The sequence below is a fragment of the Idiotropiscis lumnitzeri genome, chromosome 2, assembly GCF_059441095.1.
Source record: "Idiotropiscis lumnitzeri isolate Australia: NSW breed Sydney's pygmy pipehorse chromosome 2, RoL_Ilum_1.0, whole genome shotgun sequence".
NCBI lineage: Eukaryota > Metazoa > Chordata > Actinopteri > Syngnathiformes > Syngnathidae > Idiotropiscis > Idiotropiscis lumnitzeri.
In genome coordinates this window covers 14,253,419-14,277,172 of record NC_142392.1, presented here as the reverse complement: position 1 = coordinate 14,277,172, position 23,754 = coordinate 14,253,419, and positions in this window count along the sequence as shown.

Sequence of the window (23,754 nt, the reverse complement as noted above, 5' to 3'; positions counted from 1 at the left end):
ACACAGTGAAAACTACAAATACATACACGCCGAATGAGTCCTTGAGGCCAATGCAAACAATGTACATTAATAAACAAAGTAAAAATGAAGAAAGGCACAAATATCGTGTGCGCCTCCTGAACACAGTGTATTTATCGCTCTGCTGATGCACGGTCCGTTCCTGCTTTCGTAAATCTTCCCGCTTCTTTTTTTTCGTCACCACGGAGGAGAGGATCCGCATTACGCAGTTCGTTGCTGCGCGTCTGAATTGCAAAAGTGAATCACCGTAATTTAATGAATACTGAAACGAATAATTAAATATTTAAGTACCTAAATAAATACCGAAATATTTTTTAACACTCTAACATTTACATAATAAAACAGCGACATATTTCAATTTAAAATTCACAACCACATACTGAGTTAATTAAATTCATAATAAATATAGAAACATTTAATAAATATTGAACGAATTTTGAAAGATAAAAAATAATGAATGAAATTTTAAGTATTAATTATTGCAATAAATAAATAAAATAATTGCACTCATATTTAAATGAACAAATATGTTGACAAATATTCAAGATTTAAATAAAAATAATTAAAAAATATTTAAATAATTTTTATGTATTAAATAAATTGAATAAATATTGTAGTATTACATAAGCAAGCTTAAATAATTCCATGAAAATCGAATTAAATACTGATAGAGGTAAAGAATAGTAAAAGAAAAAAATACTTAAATAGTGACGTGCAAATAAATGAAAAACAGACAAATCCCAAATGAAAAATACAATTTATCAACATTTGACAAACGACAATGTGAAATGTTGAGCTGAGAGATTTCTTTCTTGCATATTCATATTCTTAAAGAACCTTAATTATTTTTTTCTTTTACTTTTTTAGTTACTTAAGAGCTCAATCCACGTGAACTATCCCCTTGGGAGATAAAAAAATATCTCATGCAAAAAATAAAGAGCGACTAATTGTTTTTGAGGACAATCAAGGCACCATAGCACTGGCGAAAAAGCCTGTAAAAAGGCAAAGGTGCAAATATGTTGACATTAAGAAAAACTTTATCACGTCAGCTCCAGCACCCTCCCGCGACCCAGTACAGGATAAGCGGTGTGGATAATGACATGGCATGACATTTGGAATACTGTCCAACCGACAACATGGTGGCAACAACAAAACCAGAAACAAAAGTTAAGTTTAATTAATCTGTCAAGTTCATGTTTGGGAACTAAAATGTTTGTTCATTTGCATACGGTTTAAATCTGAAGTTTTTCCGATGTTTAGAAGAATATGACAATGATTTGCATCGCAAATGGTGACATCTGTCGGTGAGTTGATGACAGTGCCCCACACGGCCAGCAGCCAATCATATCACAGCGGGGTGTGTCCTGTTCTTCCACTTTCGTGCCGAACAGACTGCCATTTTCAAGCAGGGGATCCATAGTCCATATAATAGGCGAGTCGCATTACAAGGCGCATCATTTGTTTTGGGGAAGATTTAAGACTTTAAAGTGCGCCTGATGGTCGCGAAAATACGATAACCACGATGAAACTATCTCTGAATGCAAAAAGAAATACTTGTAAACATATTTCGCTTGAAGGATTCCTATTTTATCAATGACATTATGTTGCGATGGCCCCCAGTGGCCCCCATCAATATGTTCGGGTCCCACAACAGGTGTTCCATCAGACGCACACAATAGCTTGTGTGTGCTAACTTCGCTTAGCTTCCAGAAACGTCTGTGACTATGTCAGGAATGTAATCGGCATTAGCCGCAACGTGCTTACTTTTTAATTGCTCGTTTATCACTGTTGTTGTGCTGCTAAAGGGAGGTTTACATGGTTGGACGTAATTTTGTGAAATGCCCCCATGGTCCGGTCCAAGTTGGGGTTGCACACATTGCTCCGTATGCGGCAGGCACAAGTCAAGGTAGCACGGTAGAAACAATAGAAGACAAAGTTGCCGCATGAGCTTTGACTTGACCAAACCAAATTTGTCTTTTTGTGTCCTGCAGACGTCTGTGAAAACGATCTCTGTTCTGTGAAAGAGGAGCCAGACTTGACTCACATCAAAAAGGAGGAGGAGGAGATTAACAAGTCACCAGTGAACCTTGTCCCTATAAAGACTGAAGATGCAAACAAGGATGAGAGTGAGAACAACAGAGGGGCGGAGCCTCCAAGCAGCAGCTCAAGTCATCACGTGACAACAGAAGTTGATGAAGACCACTGGGGGCCATCACAAGTACATAATGAGGACACATTATCACGCTCTCCTGATGATGATGATGATGGGCAAGCCAAAACTGAAAGGGCATGTCACACTGACTCATTAACTTCAAAGTTGTCTTTAAAACCGCACACAAAAACACACAGTGGAGAAAAAACATTTTCTTGCTCGGTTTGTGGCAAGCGTTTCTCTCAAAAGTCGCATTTAACCAACCACACAAGAACACACAGTGGAGAAAAACCATTTTCCTGCTCAATTTGTGGAAAATGCTTCTCTCAAAAGTCACATTTAACAGAACACACAAGAACACACAGTGGAGAAAAACCTTTTTCCTGCTCAATTTGTGGAAAATGCTTCTCTCATAAGAAGTGTTTAACAGAACACACAAGAACACACAGTGGAGAAAAACCTTTTTCCTGCTCAGTTTGTGGCAAGAGTTTCTTTCATAAGGCAAGTTTCACAAAACACACAACAGCACACAGTGGTGAAAAACCTTTTTCCTGCTCAGTTTGTGGCAAGAGTTTCTCTCAAAAGTCAAATTTAACAATCCACACAAGAACACACAGTGGAGAAAAACCTTTTTCCTGCTCAGTTTGTGGAAAGAGTTTTGATCATAACTCGCAATTACGACGCCACACAAGAACACACACTGGAGAAAAACCTTTTTCCTGCTCAGTTTGTGGAAGATACTTCTCAACAAAGTCAAATTTACAAATCCACACAAGAACACACAGTGGTGAAAAACCTTTTTCCTGCTCAGTTTGTGGCAAGAGTTTCTTTCATAAGGCAAGTTTCACAAAACACACAACAGCACACAGTGGTGAAAAACCTTTTTCCTGCTCAGTTTGTGGCAAGCGTTTCTCTCAAAAGTCGCATTTGACAATCCACACAAGAACACACAGTGGAGAAAAACCTTTTTCCTGCTCAGTTTGTGGAAAGAGTTTCTATCATAACTCGCAATTACGACGCCACACAAGAACACACAATGGAGAAAAGCCATTCAGTTGCAGCGTTTGTGCTAAAAAATTCTCCACTAAACAGAATGCAGAGAGTCACAATTGTGCTGGTGAGAAAAGCAGCGATCCTTGAAGCTTAAAAAAAGAAAACAAAAAACTGAAGGAACTGACTCTTTGTGGTAAGATGTAAATTTTGATTTTGAATAAAATATGGTATATTGAATTTTACAAAGCTTTTTTATTGACATTAAGCCAATGTGATCCGTGCCAGAAGAAGCAATGTGTCTGAGTGATGATGATTTGTTTTGGTGTTTACATCAAACATGTAAAGAAAATAAATTGCCTTTGCCTGGAATAACATTTTTTAACATTATGCTTTTCTATTGTCTTTTTAATCGTATTTAATGGAAAAGGTGTGAGAAGAAACAGTGCTTATGAAATCGTTGCCTTCCACAATCATCAATAAAATCACTTGTCCAACTTGCTCAACTGGCCTTCATTATGCCGTGAAAAGGTGAAAAACAGATCTAGAAGTTGAACGATAAAAAGAACCAGACCGAGAAACGCAAATCGTCTCAGTTTCTCTCAAAGGTTTTGGTATGTCAGGAGTTGGCAACTTGATGGCGACTGGAGTCAGCGCTGGTTTTCTCGCTGTGTTTGGCTGGCTCGTATATGAATGGTCCATTGAACAAAACTCAAACTCTTCAAATATCCCCTCACATACATTTAATATTACGCTTTCTGAATAAATTTCTGACTTGCTAAATACACTTTCTAGGTTGAGCTCCATCAAGGGTTTGGCGTTTGTTGCTAAGCAAAATCTCACTTTGGAAAAACTATAATTTTGTCAAATATACCAAATATTTTTTTTCATGCTGTATTATATTTTTTATACATTGCATTATTTATATATTGAAATAGGAAAATATTAAAATTTAAAATTGGAAACCACATACAGACTTAATTCAATTAATAATAAATATAGAAACATTTTATAAATATTGAACTCATTTAGAAGAGTCCTGATCTTGAAATAAATATTGAATGATAAAAAATACTTAAAAAATTAATTCAATAACCCGACCCCGGATTAGCGGCAGAAAATGGCTGGATGGATGTAATAATTTAAATTGCATCCAAATTCAAAAGAACAAATATGTTAAGAAATATTCAAGTGTGAAATAAAAAGGTTTAAATTGTTGAGAATTTTACATACTAAAATAATTGAATAAATATTGTATTATTACATAAGCAAGCTTAAATATAAATTGAAATATCCTCCTGACGACCAGTAGTTCAAATTTGTCCTCTGTAGAGGACATTTTTAAACCTAAATATCTCCCACCCAGTGCATCCAATTGCATTAACTCTTTTTGTGCTCTATTGAGGACATTCAGAGCTTTCCAATGATACCAGATTTGTAGGGGTGGGTGGTTTGTTACCTTGACATCACCGTAGATGAAAATGGCTTCCCTCAGTGCAAGCACTTTTTATGGGAAGAGGAAAAGTAAGTGTTTAATACTTTTTATCAAAGACATTTTGCCTTGAAATGCTGTTGGCATTTTATTTATAAGACTCTTATGAACATGTTAAAGTGTTGTTTGAGTTATTTTAAGTCTATTTGAGCCTAGTATTCAAGTGTTTAAAACATGTCCTTTGTAGTGGACGTTTGAAGTTATTTCATCCATTTTGCTCTTTTTTTCCAAATGACAAGAAAGGGTCATTCCCAGAAGCAGAGGAAATTTTACTGCAGATTTTTGGGAAATTCTATTGACATGGGCTGTCTAGGATAGCCAAACATTCAAATGTATTGCGCTTCAAGTACGAGAGTGAAAATTGTGGCGGAAACCATGACCAGAAATCGGTTTTACAAATCGAGAAACTCCATCAAGCTCGTCAACGACTTTGATGTTTTAGATGAAGAAAAAACAAGTGATCTCCTGTGGAGAATCAGGTCCCTCTTGAGCTACGACCTTTTCAAGAATTTTTGCAATAAACGGAAGATTTGAAACCGGGCTATAGTTGTTGAGACTCTCTGGGTCAAGGTTTGGTTGCTTGTAAAGAACAACTTTCTATTGTTAACTATATGCATCAACACATCCATTTGTTAGAGGAAAATGCGTTCAAGGTTTTTGCCTTTTTTTTATTTCGCTTTTATTAACATCAAAACAGCATACACACAAACCAATCAAACATCTTTTTTGCAAGTATAAAAATCCAACTAAGGGTCAAGATGAAAAATATAAATAAATAGATATTATGCTACATTACCGCTAAACCAAAAATATTTGAACAACCCCTGTCAAGTACAGAAATGCTGGAAGGAGACAACGTTGGCATAATGTAAAGGAAATTTCCCCAGATTTTTCCAAAGATTGTGGGCTTCCTCCGAACTCCAAACAAAATATTTTCTGCCGTACAATAAGAAGAATGTTCATTCAACCTGTGACTCTAAGATGGTGACTTCTCACACTTCCAATTGACGAGTACTATTTTTTTCCCAACAGTGCTGGCTAACAAATTATATTTGTGACAATCCACATGAATCATATCAACATCTCCTAAAAACCAGATCCTAGGATCAGAAGGTATGTCAGAACAAATGAACCTTCACACAGTGGACACAAAAAAAACACCGTTCTCAAATACAAACATTCCTAAAGCATATGTAAAAAAATAAAATAAAATCACCCTTATGCAGCTTTGTCCATTTTTTGGCCTTTTTTGGGTGTTTATGTATTTAAATGCTCGATTATCACTGCCGTGCTGCTATGAAAGGGAGGTTTAATTTGGTGAAATTCCCCCCTACCCCATGGACCGGTCCAAATCCGGGTGGCACGCATTGCTCTATGTGAGGCAGGCACAAGTCAAGGTAGCAGTGTAGAAACAATTAAGTCACCGCCTGAGGTTTGACTTGACCAAACCAAATGTGTGTTTTGTCTTTTTGTGTCCTGCAGACTATCTCTGTTCTGTGAAAGAGGAGCCAGACTTGACTCACATCAAAAAGGAGGAGGAGGAGATCAACAAGTCACCACTGAATTGTGTCCCTATAAAGACTGAAGATGAAAACAAGGGTGAGAGTGAGGACAACAAAGGGGCGGAGCCTCCAAGCAGCAGCTGAAGTTATCACAGGGTGATGAAGACCACTGGGGTGTTGAATTTGTGGCGTGAGCCGTTCTTTATTGAAGTGCGCAACAGCCAGCAACATAACAGCAGCGCAGAGAAACCGGAAGTAAACAGAGTCTTCTTCGCGATACACAAAGTCACAGCATTAAGCAACAGCACCACCCATTGACAAATTACCGTACTACAACAAGAATAATATAATTAATCAGTAAACATCAGGCCTACCATCCCAGTCATTCTTGTGACCAGTGCTTCTAGTTTCATTTGATAAATGCTTCTTGTTTCATCAATGTTTAAAATATTCCGTAAATATGAACCTGCTAAATTAAATAATTGACCTTCTGTCCTGTATCAGTGTTTAAAATAATGCCAGCAATCACAATACAATCCTTCATTTACCATTGCAGTCGTCTTCTCATTGCAGTATTTTTATTAATTTCCTTTACCATAGACAGACATTCGGAGTGTTTCCTTACGCTTGTATATGTTGTGGGATGTAAGTGTGTATATACACATGGGGATTTGTGTATTTACGTATATACTGTACTGTGTATATTCGCATAGGTTTGCTTTTTCTGAATGTCTGCTGCTAATGTTATACATTAACGGCTACATTGCGCCGCCGCCTCTGTGATCTATACCTTTGCTGCTGTAACACTGCAGATTTACCCATTGTGGGACTATTAAAGGACATTTTTATCTTTATCTTTAAAAACCTTGTGTTGGTGCTTGCTAAATGATTTTCCATAAGATTAAGATTGAACAAAATGGTGAAACAAAAATTTAAAAAGTAAATACTGTCACGATTAAACATTGAATACTAAATTAATCCTAAAGCAGTTCAATGAATCTTGAAATTAATAGTGAATTATTGTAGTTTAATGAATACTGAAACGAATAATGAAATATTAAAGTACTTCAAGAAATACCTAAATCATTTTCGAACACAATAACAGTTAAGTAATAAAACAGTGACATATTTTCATTTAAAATTCGCAGTCACATCACAACCTGGCGAAAAACCCTGTAAAAAGTGCAAATATGTTGACATAAAGTATCACTTTATCATGTCAACTGTTAAAAATAGGGAAATACATTTGGAATACTATCCAACCAACAACATGGTGTCAGATGTATAAACAAAACCAGCAACAAAAATAAAATTCAATACATCTCTCAAGTTCATATTTGGGAACTAAAATGTTTCTTCATATGCATACGGTTCAAATCGTACGTTTTTCCAATGTTTAGAAGATAACAATGATTTGCATTGCAAATGGCGACATCTGTCGGTGAGTTGGTGACAGTGCTCGACACAGCCAGCAGCCAATCATATCACAGCGGGGTGTGTCCTGTTCTTCCGCTTTCGTGACGAACAGGAAGTCCTTTCTGTGCGACTTTGAAGACCGTCGCTCTTTCATTCGTCTCGTCGAACAAAGAGAAGCACACGAGTTATCGCCAAGCAGAGACCAAGTGCGGATTTGTTGAGATTGACGTTTGAAAATGTGTGAAAGAACGACACCCAAGTACAAAGTGGAACTTTGTGGAATAAAAGAAGAGAACGAAGCAGGTTTGTACACGTCTAACTCTCATTTGCTTTGTAAAGAACGACTTTTTATCGTTAAAAATATGCATCACAACATTAAGTTGTTTGGGACAATCGTTCAAGGTTATTGCCGTTTTATTTTTAAATATTGCCGTTTACTTGCCGGTTTGCTGAACATTTGTTTATGCCAAATGAAATCAGTCCAGAAAATAAATGCCAAAGAATAACCATTAGTGGGGGATAAACTCCGTGTTTTTTTTCTCAGTTTAAAATTTGAACTGAATATTTAACATTTTACTTATTCCGGTTTTTATATGTTGTTAAAAAAATTTAGTATGTCATGTCATCGTGTTTCAAAACTATGCTGACAGATGTAGTGTATTTTTATATCCACTGTTGGAGTTGAGCCACCGAGAAAATCAGAAACATTTCGTAAATGAATCTTAAAAGCCAAACTTACTCCATAGCGTGTTCGTTTTTTGTACTCAAAAAGAAAAGAACCAAATAAAGACTCAACAACAACTGATTGGAGTTTTGATATTTAAGTTTCTTCGATTTCTGGAGTTCGGGAAATAGTACAAATACAGATATCTGGGCGGCTTTTTCTTAATCTGACGAGAAACTGTACTCGGACGAGTACTATCGAAAAATGTTACGCTGATCTCAGCCCAGCCTCACATTTTAGAGAAGGTTTTCTTTGTCAAGGGTCATGTAGGTTGAATCGGTCCTCCTTGCTCCTTCCCCCGGCCCGGCCCACGTTCCACGTCCAAGGCTGACCTTCTCAGGCAGGCGGCAGTCTCTCCGTCTCTCATTCCCCTGTAATCTCGTCAGTGTACAGATTGTGTGGTGTATGTTTTCCCAGATCAAATTATGTGTTCTTGATAGCGTCCCGGTGACGTCCTCCCCGGCCCAACTTGATATGTTTCAATCTTCTATGGCCTATGTGGAGAATGTGTTTTGTCGTATTTGTCCATGAAGTGCTATCTGGTTTGTCATCAGTTTGACCTGAGCAGACTGAATCTGTTTGTTCTGAATGAGAGTGTGGGTCATGAAAATACTATGTGTGCAATTTTGAGGTCTTACATTTAAACTAAGTCATATAAATTTAGCATATGAATGCATCAGTAAACACCATGACTACAATCCCAGCCAATCTTATCGATGCACTGTACTTCTACATTCATTTGAAAAATGCTTTTTGTTTAATCAATGTTGGCAGAGTGGTACTACGCAGCAGTAGTATCGCGTCCAACTATTTTCAGGATCAGCAAACCAGAATTTCTGTATTGACAGAGGAATAACTGCACACAACCTGTCTCGTCTGACAGTGTGGAAGAAGTGATTTTATTCTGAGGCTACAAAGGATAAAAGGGATGAAAGGGGCGGCACATCATAAGCAAGCATGTGACAAAGTAATACATCATAAACATACGTAACAAAGTAAGGACTTTGAGAGCACATCTTTAACAATCAATGTTGAACATATTCAGTAAATATGAACCTGCTAAATTAAATAATTGACCTTCGGTTCCGTAAGTGTTTAAAATAATGCCAGCAATCGAAATACAGTGAACCCCCAGTTATCGCGGTTTATGGGGACCGAGACCACCCGCGAAAACTGAAAATCCGTGTAGTAGCGTTGCACCTTCAATAAAAAAAAAGTGTGTGTGTATATATATATATATATACATATATATATATATCCATCCGTCCGTCCGTCCGCCCGCCCGTCCGCCCGCCCGCCCGCCCGCCCAAATATATACATACATATATATATATATATATATATATATATGTGTATACATATATATATAAATATATATATATATATATATATATATATATATATATGCTTAATGCTTATGCGTAAGAACCTTTACTCTTCAAACGTAATTTTGTTTTAAAATTTATTTCAAAACAGAAATTTTATAAAAATAAAAAGGGTAATGTCTGAACTTACTCGCAGGATAAATATCATTTTGGGTAAAAAAAAACAAACGTAAATCATACAATAAATAGCGACTCTGATTCCAGGGCCCCTTTAATTCTTTTAGGGATCCAGATTATAATGGAAGCAAAAAGTACCCACGATGAAACTATCTATAAATGCAAAATGAAATACTTGAAAACATATTTCGCTTGAAGGATTCCTATTTTATCAATGACATTATGCTGCGATGGCCCCCATCAATAAGTTAGGGTCCAGCAACAGGTGTTCCATCAGACGCACACAATAGCCTGTGTGTGCTAACTTCAGCTCGCTTCCAGAAACGTCTGTGACTATGTCAGGAATGAAATCGGGCATCGGCCGCAACGTGCTTCCTTTTTAAATGCTCGTTTATCACAGTTATGCTGCTATAGGGAGGTTTACATCGTAGGACGTAATTTTGTGAAATGCCCCCATGGTCCGGTCCAAGATGGGGTCGCACGCATTGCTCCGTGTGCGGCGGGCACAAGTCAAGGTAGCATGGTAGAAACAATATAAGACAAAGTCGCCGCCTGAGCTTTGACTTGACCAAACCAAATTTGTCTTTCTCCAGATGTCAGTGAAAATGGTCTCCGTTCTGTGAAAGAGGAGCCAGACTGGACTCACATCAAAAAGGAGGAGGAGGAGGAGGAGGAGATCAACAAGTCACCACTGAACGTTGTCCCTATAAAGACTGAAGATGAAAACAAGGATGAGAGTCAGGACAACAGAGGGGCGGAGCCTGCAAGCAGCAGCTCAAGTCATCACATGACAACAGAAGGTGATGAAGACCACTGGGGGCCATCACAAGTACATAATGAGGACACATTATCAGACGCTCATGACAATGATGATAATGATGATTATGATGATGATGGGCAAGCCAAAGGTGAAAGGGCATGTCACACTGACTCATTCACTTCAAAGCTGTCTTTAAAAGGGCACAGAAAAACACACAGTGGTGAAAAACCTTTTTCCTGCTCGGTTTGTGGCAAAAGCTTCTCTCGGAAGTCTCATTTAGTAAGGCACACAGGAACGCACAATGGAGAAAAACCTTTTTCCTGCTCAGTTTGTGGCAAGAGTTTCTCTCAAAAGTTTCAATTAAAAATCCACACAAGAAGACACAGTGTTGAAAAATCTTTTTCCTGCTCAGTTTGTGGAAAATGCTTCTCTCAAAATTCAAGTTTAACAAGTCACACAAGAATACACACTGGAGAAAAACCTTTTTCCTGCTCAGTTTGTGCCAAGAGGTTCTCTCGAAAGTCGCATTTAACAAGCCACGCAAGAACACACAGTGGAGAAAAACCTTTTTCCTGCTCAGTTTGTGGCAAGAGTTTCTCTCGAAGGTCTCATTTAATAATTCACTCAAGAACACACACTGGAGAAAACCATTTTTCTTGCTCAGTTTGTGGCAAAAGCTTTTCTTTTAAGTGGAATTTAAAAACACATACTCGATTACACACTGGAGAAAACCCTTTTTCATGCTCAGTTGGTGGAAAATGCTTCTCTCGAAAGGCAAGTTTAACAGAACACACAAGAAATCACAGTGGAGAAAACCCTTTTTCCTGCTCAGTTTGTGGCAAGAGTTGCTCTCGAAAGTCTGATTTAATAAATCACACAAGATCACACACTGGAGAAAAACCATTTTCCTGTTTGGTTTGTGGTAAAAGCTTTTCTCTAAAATCATATTTAACAAGTCACACAAGAACACACAGTGGTGAAAAACCTTTTTCCTGCTCAGTTTGTGGGAAATGCTTCTCTGAAAAGTCACATTTACGAAACCACACAAGAACGCACAGTGGAGACAAGCCATTCAGTTTGTGCTAAAAAATTCTTTTCTAAAACGGGTGCTGAGAGACACAATTGTGCTGGCGAGAATTGCAGCAATCCTTGGAGCTTAAAAAATGGACAAAAAAAACTGAAGGAACTGACTCTTTGTGGTAAGATGTAAATGTGATTTTGAAAAATGTAATTTTGCAAAGCTCTTTTATTGACATTAAGCCAATGTGTTCCGTGCCAGAATAACCAATGTGTCTGAGTGATGATTTTTTTTTGTGTTTACATAAAACATGTAAATAAAATTAATTGCCTTTGCCTGGAATAACATTTTTTAACATTATGCTTTTCAGTTGTCTTTTTAATCGTACTTAATGGAAAAAGTATGAGAAGAAACGGTGCTTATGAAATCGCTGCTTTCCACAATCATCAATAAAATCACTTGTTCCACTTGCTCAACTGGCCTTCATTACACTGTGTGAAAAGGTGAAAAACTGAACTAGAAGTTGAACGATAAAAAAAAACAGACAGAGAAACGCAAATCGTCTCAGTTTCTCTCAAAGGTTTTGGAATGTCAGGAGTTGCCAATCTGATGGCGACTGGAGTCAGCGCTGGTTTTCTCGCTGTGTTTGGCTGGCTCGTATATGTATGGTCCATTGAACAAAACTCCAACTCTTCAAATATCCCCTCACATAGATTTAATAATTACGGTTTCTGAATAAATTCCTGACTGGCTAAATACACTTTCTAGGTTGAGCTCTATCAAGCATTTGGGGTTTGTTTCGAAGCAGAATCTCACTTCAGAAAAACTTAAATCATTTGTCAAATATACCAAATATTTTTTTTCATGCTATATTATATTTTTTATACATTGGATTAGATATATAATGAAATAGGGAAATATTAAAATTGGAAACCACATACAGACTTAATTCAATTAATAACAAATATAGAAACATTTTAGAAATATTGAACTAATTGAGAAGAGTCCTGATCTTGAAATAAATATTGAATTTTAAAAAATACTAACAAATTAATTCAATAACCTGACCCCGGATGAGCGGCAGAAAATGGCTGGATGGATGGAATAATTTAAATTGCACACATATTCAAAAGAACAAATCTGTTAAGAAATATTCAAGTGTGAAATAAAAAGGTTTAAATTGTTGATAATTTTACATATTAAAATAATTGAATAAATATTGTATTATTACATAAACAAGCTTAAATATAAATTGAAATAAATGAAAAAAAAGTCGTGTATTTTTAAATGGCCTATAGATATGGGAAGTAATTCTCTATGAAACTGTCAAGTTCATATTTGGGAACTAAAATGTTCATGTGCATCTTACGTTTTTCTCTATGTTTAGAAGAAGATAACAATGATTTGCATCGCAAATGGTGACATCTGTCGGTGAGTTGGTGACAGTGCTCCACACAGCCAGCAGCCAATCATATCACAGAGGGGTGTGTCCTGTTCTTCCGCTTTCATGACGAACAGACATTTTCTCGAAGGAAAAAAACGACGCCATCTTTCATTCGTCTCGTCGAACCAAGAGAAGCTCACGAGTTATCGCCAAGCAGAGATCAAGTGCGGATTTGTTGAGTTTGGCTAGTGATGGGTAGATGAGGCATCCTGTATCGTTTCGACACAGTGACACAATGTATTGACACTGTGTTGACACTGTGTTGCTGAATACTGACACCTGGTGGACTTGCAGGAAACATTTGACAGGGTCATCTGACACTGATCTGTCAAACTAATTTTATCCAATTCCATTGATTAGCGACGTGATGTGTTTTCATATATCCTATTTCTTATTACTTTCCATCGCACTAATTATTCTCTTATCTAATTTATATATTTAACTGAATTATTGTTGTATTGCACTGGAGAGGGGAGCTCTCTAATCTCGTTGCACACTTGAGTACAATGACGAAGGGATTTCTGATTCTGATTAGGCATTTTCTTTCACATTATTTTTACATACACGCAATTTCATCAAAAAATCTTTGATATTCGAGACGCAGTTGATAAATTAAGTGAACATCTGTCTGAATGCCCAAATAAAAGTGTTGTGAATGACAATGTACTCATTGTAATTAAAGATTTTTATTAAAAAAATTAGTTTCTCCAGCGTTTTGTTATTCAGTCTATTTCTTTTTTTGAGGCAATTTCCCCCGCCTTTGAGAAAATCCTCTCACAAGGCACTGAAGAGGCCGGTGTGCTCAACGCCTGTGTGGCTAATATAAATAGGTGAGGGAACGTTGCCTCCATGGACTTCCAGTATAAGAGCGGGTCTTCCGTACGTGCAACGTGTCCTGCTGACAAATAGCGCTGCACCTCTGAGTGCGCATCAACAGTGACGTCTTCCATCTTGCGGATATTTAATGCAAAGTAACGTGCCAATAACTCGATGCTTGTTTTGAGCGTCCATCCTGTTGATAGATGCGCTTCCTTATGAACACAGTTTGGCGCGCGACCGCTGTGTCGACACGATTCTGGTAGTGGTCACGTGACTTTCTTAAAGCGGTACGCGCACCGACACGGGGTTTGCCCTGGAAGCTCGGCGCGCGCATCGACGCCTCGGTGTCGTTGGACCCATCACTAATAGATACCAAAGTATTATTCATAGCAAGTTACCTTGCCTATCGTGTATTGATTGTCATTTGCCGGTCAAAATAAATCCTTGTTAACCAACCTTTTCCATTGTCAGCGTTTTAAGAATCCACCTTCACCGCTTTCCAGCCCTGGCTCACAGTCATAAATGATGGTATTTTGATGGGGATTTATTCAAGTAGAACAAAGTAGGAATTCCCCGAAGGCACAGGTGTGAAATGCACTGAAGTAACTTAAAAAGTAAAATAAAAAAAAATAAAATTACAATTGCTGAAGAATGTTTAAGAAAGAAAAATGTTGACAATTGTTGATAAATAATGATATTTTCCAGGAGGTATTTATTTCTTTGTTGTTTATTCATTCAATTCTATACTTATTTCAACATTTGAGTATTATTTTTCTTTCAATATGTAGTATATTTTGTCTTTGAAGTGTGGGTCCTTGCTGCCTTCCGGAGAGGCAGCCGAGCAAGGCTGGATTGGTGATGAAAAAGAACTGGTTCGAGAAAGATTTTATTCTCGTCACATGCTGATGTCAAAAGAAGTCTCCCCAAAAACGTGTGAGCCCCCTCTCAGACATTCCCTGTATGAATATCTAATTTTCCCTTGTTGCATATGCATTCCCATCACGCTAGTCTTCGGGATTTCCCTCCAAAAGTCCCCCAGAGGGAGAGCAGATGCGTCTCCCCTTTGATACGACCAGTCTACTCGTGACCACCTTAAATTACTTTCACACCCTGGAAGGTCACTGACCTGGCGAGAGAATTGCCCCCACCATAAACAATGCTCAGGCCTATTTTCTCTCAGGGCAGTATCTGGTTACATCGGAACTTCAGAACCAAGACTGGTCACTTCTGTGAGCTCCAGTCCCTTCATAGTTTCATAAAGAGAATTACTTCCCATATCTATATTAGGCCATTTAATAATACACGACTTTTTAAAAATGTATTTCAATGTATATTTAAGCTTGCTTATGTAATACTACAATATTTATTCAATTATTTTAATATGTAAAATTATCAATATTAATTTAAACCTTTTTATTTCACACTTGAATATTTCTGAACATATTTGTTCATTTGAATATGTGTGCAATTTAAATTATTCCATCCATCCAGCCGTTTTCTGCCGCTCATCCGGGGTCGGGTTATTGAATTAATTTAATACCTAAGTATTTTTTATATTTCAATATTTATTTCAAGATTAACTCTTCTCAATGTGTTCAATATTTATAAAATGTTTCTATATTTCTTAATTGCATTAAGTCTGTATTTTGGTTTCCAATTTTAAATTTTAATATTTCCCGATTTCATTATATAAGCAATCCAAAGTATAAAAAATATAATATAGCATGAAAAAAGTATTTTGTATATTTGACAAAATTATAGTTTTTCCGAAGTGAGATTCTGCTTAGCAACAAACCCCAAATGCTTGATAGAGCTCAACCTAGAAAGAGAAACCGAGACTATTTGCGTTTCTCTTTCTGGTTCTTTTTATAGTTCAACTACGAGTTTAGTTTTTCACCTTTTCACACAGCGCAAGTGGAACAAGTGATTTTATTGATGATTGTCGAAGGCACCAATTTCATAAGCACCGTTTCTTCTCACACCTTTTCCATTAAGTACGATTAAAAAGACAACTGAAAAGCATAATGTTAAAAAATGTTATTCCAGGTAAAGGCAATAAATTTTATTTACATGTTTGATGTAAACACCAAAACAAATCATCATCACTCAGACACATTGCTTCTTCTGGCAATGATCACATTGGCCTTGTGTCAATAAAAGAGCTTTGCAAAATTCAATTTCATCATATTTTATTGAAAATTACATTTACATCTTACCACAAAGAGTCGGTTCTTTCATTTTTTTTCTTTTTTTAATCTTCAAGGATCGCTGCAATTCTCGCCAGCACAATCGTGTCTCTCAGCACTCTGTTTAGTGAAGAATTTTTTAGAACAAACGCTGCAACTGAATGGCTTGTCTCCACTGTGTGTTCTTGTGTGGTTTCGTAAACGCGACTTTTGAGAGAAACTCTTGGCACAAACTGAGCAGGAAAAAGGTTTTTCTCCACTGTGCGTTCTTGTGTGAATTATTAAATGAGACCTTCGAGAAAAACTCTTGCCACAAACTGAGCAGGAAAAAGGTTTTTCTCCACTGTGCGTTCTTGTGTGAATTATTAAATGAGACCGAGAGAAACTCTTGCCACAAACTGAGCAGGAAAAAGGTTTTTCTCCAGTGTGTGTTCTTGTGTGATCTGTTAAAATTGACTTTATATAAAAGCTTTTGCCACAAACTGAACAGGAAAAAGGTTTTTCTCCAGTGTGTGTTCTTGTGTGTTCTGTTAAATATGTCTTTTTCGAGAAGCATTTTCCACAAACTGAGCAGGAAAAAGATTTTTCACCACTGTGTGTTGTTGTGTGGCTTGTTAAATTAGACTTGTCAGAGAAACTCTTGCCACAAACTGAGCATGAAAAAGGTTTTTCTCCACTGTGCATTCTTGTGTGCCTTACTAAATGAGACTTTCGAGAGAAGCTTTTGCCGCAAACCGAGCAAGAAAAAGGTTTTTCACCACTGTGTGTTCTTGTGTGGCTTGTTAAATTAGACTTGTCAGAAAAACTCTTGCCACAAACTGAGCATGAAATAGGTTTTTCTCCACTGTGTGTTCTTGTGTGGATTGTTAAATGAAACTTTCGAGAGAAGCTTTTGCCACAAACCGAGCAAGAAAATGGTTTTTCTCCACTGTGTGTTCTTGTGTGGATTGTTAAATGAAACTTTCGAGAGAAGCTTTTGCCACAAACCGAGCAAGAAAATGGTTTTTCTCCACTGTGTGTTCTTGTGTGCGGTTTTAAAGACAGCTTTGAAGTTAATGAGTCAGTGTGATGTGCCCTTTCACCTTTGGCTTGCCCATCATCATCATCATCATCATCATCATCGTCATGAGCGTCTGATAATGTGTCCTCATTATGTGCTTGTGATGGCCCCCAGTGGTCTTCATCACCTTCTGTTGTTGTTGTTGTTGTTGTTGTTGTTGTAGCTGGGCGGAACCTCCCAAGGTTCGCCCAGCTAGCGCAATCACCTTGTGCGGCTCGGTGGAGAGGCCGTTGTGAGGGGGAGGTGCGTCGCCGAAAATCCTCTGCCGGAGGGGAATGAGTCGGGGGCACCGCAGGAGCCATAGCCAAAAGGTGGCAGGAGATAGCGGCGGCGCCCTCTCCCTGACCGGTCCTCCGGACCGAGTCGTGGGGTAATATGGGTGCCGGCAGGATGCATTCGTCGTCGACGGGGGACCGCCGACTCGTCCGGGAGACCACGTAGAGGTTGTATCCTTCCTCCCGGCCTTCTGTTGTCACGTGATGACTTGAGCTGCTGCTTGGAGGCTCCGCCCCTCTCTTGTCCTCACTCTCATCCTTGTTTTCATCGTCAGTCTTTATATGGACAACGTTCACTGGTGACTTGTTGATCTCCTCCTCCTCCTCCTCCTTTTTGATGTGAGTCCAGTCTGGCTCCTCTTTCACAGAAAGGAGATCGTTTTCACTGACGTCTGCAGGACACAAAAAGACAAATTTGGTTTGGCCAAGTCAAACCTCAGGCGGCGACTTTGTCTTATATTGTTTCTACCGTGCTACCTTGACTTGTGCCTGCCGAACACGAATCAATGCGTGCGACCCCGATTTGGACCGGACCATGGGGGCATTTCACAAAATTACGTCCTACGATGTAAACCTCCCTTTAGCACAGACATGTCCAAAGTCCGGCCCGGGGGCCAAATGCGGCCCGGGGTCAAACTTCATCTGGCCCGCAGCCTCTGTAATAAAATTAATACATTCTGGCCCGCACATATACAGTGCTTAGTTCGCTCTATTCTTAATTGCTGTTCCTAATTTACCCACTAGAGGCAGTACCACTCTGCGACATCACCCCGGGTGACCTTTACCCCCAATTTCTAAAATGGCGACAATAAACAAAAAAAGGAAAGTTGACTGAGAGCAATATCAGTGCGCAAACAAAGTACGCATTAGATAGGAAGTCTTTGGCTGAAGAGTTCACACGACGCTTTCGGAATTTTGCAGCTATTGAGAAGCATATCCTCTTTTTTCATCACCTTTCTCCGTGGACACAGACAATGTTCCAGCCCAGCTGGAGCTCATTGAGCTGCAGTGTGACGCCCAGAGCCGCAGTCGGCACCGGCAACTTTCTCTCGACAACTTTTACCGACAGATGGATAAAGGCAGGTTTCGAGAGATTCGAGAGTTTGCTAGGAAAATGCTGAGCTTGTTTGGGTCGACGTATTTGTGTGAAAAGACATTCTCGGTTATGAACTTAAATCAGAGTCGCGTGAGGACACGGCTCACAGACTCTCACCTCGCGCATCAATACCACTGCCTTTGAGCCAGACCTGGCCTTTGTGCTGCAGTCCAGATCTCAGTATCACCCGTCACATTAATGCAGGCAAGTCATTTGTCATTTAAATAACTGACTTAATTTTGTTTTGTTCAGTCACAAATTTAGACAAGTTGTCGGTTTTCATTCCAGAATAAAATGTTCATTCAACATTTATATTTGATGATATGTTATATATATCAAATTAGCCCTTGCACTTGTGGATAATCATTTCTGTAATTCAAAAATTCTGTGAACATTGAACTCCCATGATGAATAATTCATGTTCAAATATTATTTGCACTCAATACTTTAATTAGTTCTGTTTAAGAAAAAAAGTTAAGCAAATATTCAATTGCATGTGATGTTCATGTTTCAAATGAACCAAAATACATGTTTGATGGTTTAAATGAAAATAAAAAAGCAAATGTGAAACACAGAATCACTTGCTAAAATGTGTTTGAATATATTGTTCTTTATGTAGTTAATGTCAGCCGAGGTCGGCCCTCCCACATTTTACAACATCAAATCCGGCCCCTTTGCAAAAAGTTTGGACATCCCTGCTTTAGCAGCACAACTGTGATAAAAGAGCATTTAAAAAGGAAGCACGTTGCGGCTGATGCCCGATTTCATTCCTGACATAGTCACAGACGTTTCTGGAAGCGAGCTGAAGTTAGCACACACAGGCTATTGTGTGCGTCTGATGGAACACCTGTTGTGGGACCCTAACTTATTAATGGGGGCCACTGGGGGCCATCGCAACATAATGTCATTGATAAAATAGGAATCCTTCAAGCGAAATATGTTTACAAGTATTTCTTTTTGCATTTATAGATAATTTCATCGTGGGTACTTTTTGCTTCCATTATAATCTGGATCCCTAAAAGAATTAAAGGGGCCCTGGAATCAGAGTCGCTATTTATTGTATGATTTCCGTTTGCTTGTTTTTTTTTTTACCCAAAATGACATTTATCCTGCGAGTAAGTTCCGACATTACCCTTTTTATTTGTATAAAATTTCTGTTTTGAAATAAATTTTAAAACAAAATTACGTTTGAAGAGTAAAAGTTCTTACACATAAGCATTAAGCAACAACACTTTCACTCTGACTTTCATGTTGACATATTTGAATAATGACTGTATATTTTAAAGTTATCCAATATGTATTCAAATTCGACGAAGATACACCAAAATATTATGAGTTCACTGAATTATTTTGTAACCGCAATGATGTATAACAGCCATAGGGTGTCAGTAATGAGCAACAAAGGAACACAACACCTCCCACTGATACATCGTCATTGTTATTTGGATAAATTACCAGGAACTATGAGTTGTGGGGGAGATGCAAACCACCTGGGCCACAGGAACTTTATTACCAGGAACTAAATGTTCCTGGCCTTGTTGGTAGAAAAGGGGGTTGTGACGTTCTCCCTTTTTAAGCCCATAGTAAGCCAAAGATGCAGATGCATTCCTTGCAGCATGCGCTTGCTCACTGATGAGATCCGTGCAACCTTGGATGGATGCATTAAATGTATTTTAAATGTTTGGATGGGGTGAATCTACGCACATGTGCACAAAACTGTGCAGATCCACCGGAGGTTCATTGACTCTCACCCGACGAAGCCAGTACAAAGTTAATAAATAAATAAGACCATTACGTGCTTGATTTTTTTTTTAAAACTTAATATTTTGTGTTTTATCCACTAACATTGATCAACCGCCATTGATGTATTCGCCGCAGTGTGCACATTTTTTAGAGTCAGGCAGAATTCCTTCCGGGAGAAATTGCTTGAACAAGATATAAATACCAGAAAATGTAAAAGGTTAAATCAGTTTAAATTTTATAAAAAAAAATACATGGAGTTCACCCCCCCTATTGGTTGTTCTTTGGCATATATTTTCTGCACTGATTTCATTTGGCAAAAACAAATGTTCAGCAGACCTGCAAGTAAAAGGCAATATTTAAAAATAAAGCGGCAATAACTTTGGACGCATTTCCCCAAACAACTTAATGTTGTGATGCATATTTCTAACGATAGAAAGTCGTTCTTGACAAAGCAAATGAGAGTAAAACGTGTACAAACCTGCTTTGAGTGGCACAACACGAGGCTGGTTGCAAACTTCGTCCAGCAGTTGAAGATGTTGCTCGTTCTCTTCTTTTATTCCACAAAGTTTCTCTTTGTACTTGGGTGTCGTTCTTGCACACATTTTCAAATGATAATTCCCCAAAATCCGAACTTGATCGCTGCTTGGCGATGAGTCATGTGCCTCTTTTTGTTAGCGGCTAGCTAGCTAACAAGCTAAGCTAACTACGCCGAAAAGCATCAACGCGCGAATATGAGGTTTTCGGGACATAAAGACTTAATGAATTATGTCGTAGTCCTTTAGAGTAGCACTGGACATTCTTTGAGAAAATTACAGTCAGTTCCACACTAAATCAGAAGAATTTAGCGGTGGGTGTTTTTGTTCCGGTGTGGACGGGTCGGTGGATGTGGTCGAGGTCCTTCGGAAGCTGCGCGCTTGCTTATGACGTCATGCTTTAAGCGCGTATTTTCCAAATATATTTCTTTGCCTCAGTGGGTTTTTTTACACCTGGCTGTTCTCTTTTAATATATATTCTATGTAATATTTTAATTCGGTTGATAAAAAAAATGTAACAAAATAATTAAAATAACGCCACATAAGCGAGTCAGCTCCGACGTCACTTCCCCCTATGCCCGGAGAAGCCGCTGCTGCAAGAGCAGTGGGACGTTTACGTTTCTCCTACCGAACTTGCAACAATGCTGTGGTTCACTCGGGCTGCAAGATTGTATGAATATAATTTCTGCATATACTAGCAGTGCTTCTCAATTATTTCACGCCCACCCCTACCAAGAGGAAAAAGATTCGCTCCCCCCCCACCACCATTTTTTTCTGTCTTTGTAGATTGATATTAGATTGTCAATAAAATATCTCTTAACTAAGCTAAATTACTAAGAAATATAATTTTGAGAATTATTATTGTGAGGATCTCGAAACTCAGTACTCTGTTGTGCAAATATTGATGATGACAAATATTTACTCATACGTTTTTTGTAAAATCTTTATTCACAAAAGCAAACCAAACACAGTTATTAATCCCAAAATCCATGCGATACATCTAATTTGAAGTACTTAGCACCTGCCATGTCACTCAAGATTTCTTCACGCTTGGGAATCTGATAATGTTCTCTTATATGAAAAAAATCAGTGCCTACCTTCTGCCAGGGAGTTGTGGGAAGGTCAGCTACTAATACGTACATAATATAGAAAACACAAAAAGAAGAGCCAGGGGGATTTTAAACAAAAATTCTTTGTAAATAACATAAAGCAACAGCTTTAGTATGTTTACTATACGTTTTTTTTAATGGTTACTGTAATGTTCCGTCTTCTATCTTAAGAAGTCACGCAGGTAACGTGATGCTGCAAGCTTGTGTCTCTTAATTTACTGACTTGCATTCTCGTCTATGTGCAGACACACTTGTTCGTCTGGTAACCAAAACACACATCGGGCAATACTGCCAACTAGTGGCCAATGATATAACTGCTATCATTACATCTCCCTTTCAAACGTTAAACAATGCCTTTGCTTTTTTTTCATTATTATTATTTTTTATTAATATTATAATAATTTTGTTTTGTTATCAATTATTTTCACTTCTTAACAATATCTATCCATTTTTTATGACAACAAGCAGCTCTACAACAATTTTAGCAACAATCACACAACATTAAACATTTTCAATCAGCCTGTCCGGTTGTCGTCTAACTCTTGTTGATCTTCGAAGAGGTTCAGTAATCCCAGAAATTGCTGGTGGTTGAGGTCTGTGCTCCTTCGATGTATCCACCTGCTTTGCAGCCTCAGCCGCATCAGAAGATTTCTTACAGTTCCCGGGAACCTTCAGAAGACTCCTCCAGTTCCCCCTCACTCTTTGTCCATCCTTTGTTTCCACAATGTAAGATCTCGGTCCGGCTTCGATAAGGACAGTCACTTTTCTGTCCCAACAATTAGGTCCCTCGATCCTTGCAGTGTCTTTCTTAGAAAGAGGTTCCAGATGTTTTGGAGCTCTGTCATATGCAATTTTCTGTTTGAGTTTGAGCATTCTCTTCTTTTCAATCCAAATGTTGTGGTCATGTCCTTGTGGTATTTGTGGAAGCTTGGTGCGAAGCTTACGGCACATGAGTAGGTCAGCAGGCGAAGAAGCTCCCCACTCCAGAGGTGCAGCTCTGTAACTCAATAGGGCAAGGTAAGGATCAGATGCATCATCCTTGGCCTTCCTTAGCAGTCTCTTGATGATTTGCACTCCCTTCTCAGCCTGCCCATTTGCCTGTCGGTATAAAGGGCTTGAAGTGATGATGTGAGCCTCAGCCTCCTCCGCCGTAACGCAGTCCTTGATGTCACTGATAGGGTGCGGCGCTCGGGATAATGCATCAGAAAGCACTATGTATTTTCCAGGCGTGTAAGTTAGCTCAAAATCATAGCGCTGCAATGTCATCATCATGCGTTGAATTCTGGGCGTCATGTCATTGAGATTTTTCTTCCTAATTGAAATCAGTGGCTTATGATCAGTCTCTGCTATGAACGTGAGCAGTCCATAAACATACGTGTGAAATTTGCCACATCCAAACACTAAACCCAGTGACTCCTTTTCGATCTGAGCATAGCGTTTTTCAGTCTCTGACATTGACCTGGATGCATCGGCTACAGGTTGCCATGTGTCTCTCGCCTTTTGCAGCCGTACGGCACCTAGCCCATCTTTCGACGCATCCGTGGAAATTTTGGTTGGTTTTGATGGATCAAAGTAGGCAAGGACTGGCTCAGCTGTCACAGTTCTCTTTAGATCTTGCCATTCTTCGTCATGTTTTGTTGTCCACTCAAAGACTACGTTGTGATGCAGCAGCTCTCTAAGGGACTTTGTCCTCGACGAGAGGTTTGGAATGAACTTGCCCAGGAAGTTTATCATCCCCATTGCTCGCAGAAGTCCTTTTTTTTTAGGTTGGAGCTGGCATGTCCAGTATTGCTTGCACTTTGGTCCCGTCAGGCACCACTCCATCTGCTGTGAGCTTGTCTCCCAAGAATGTCAATTCTGTAACTCCAAACAGACATTTCAGAAATCAGAAATCCCTTTATTGACATTGTACTCA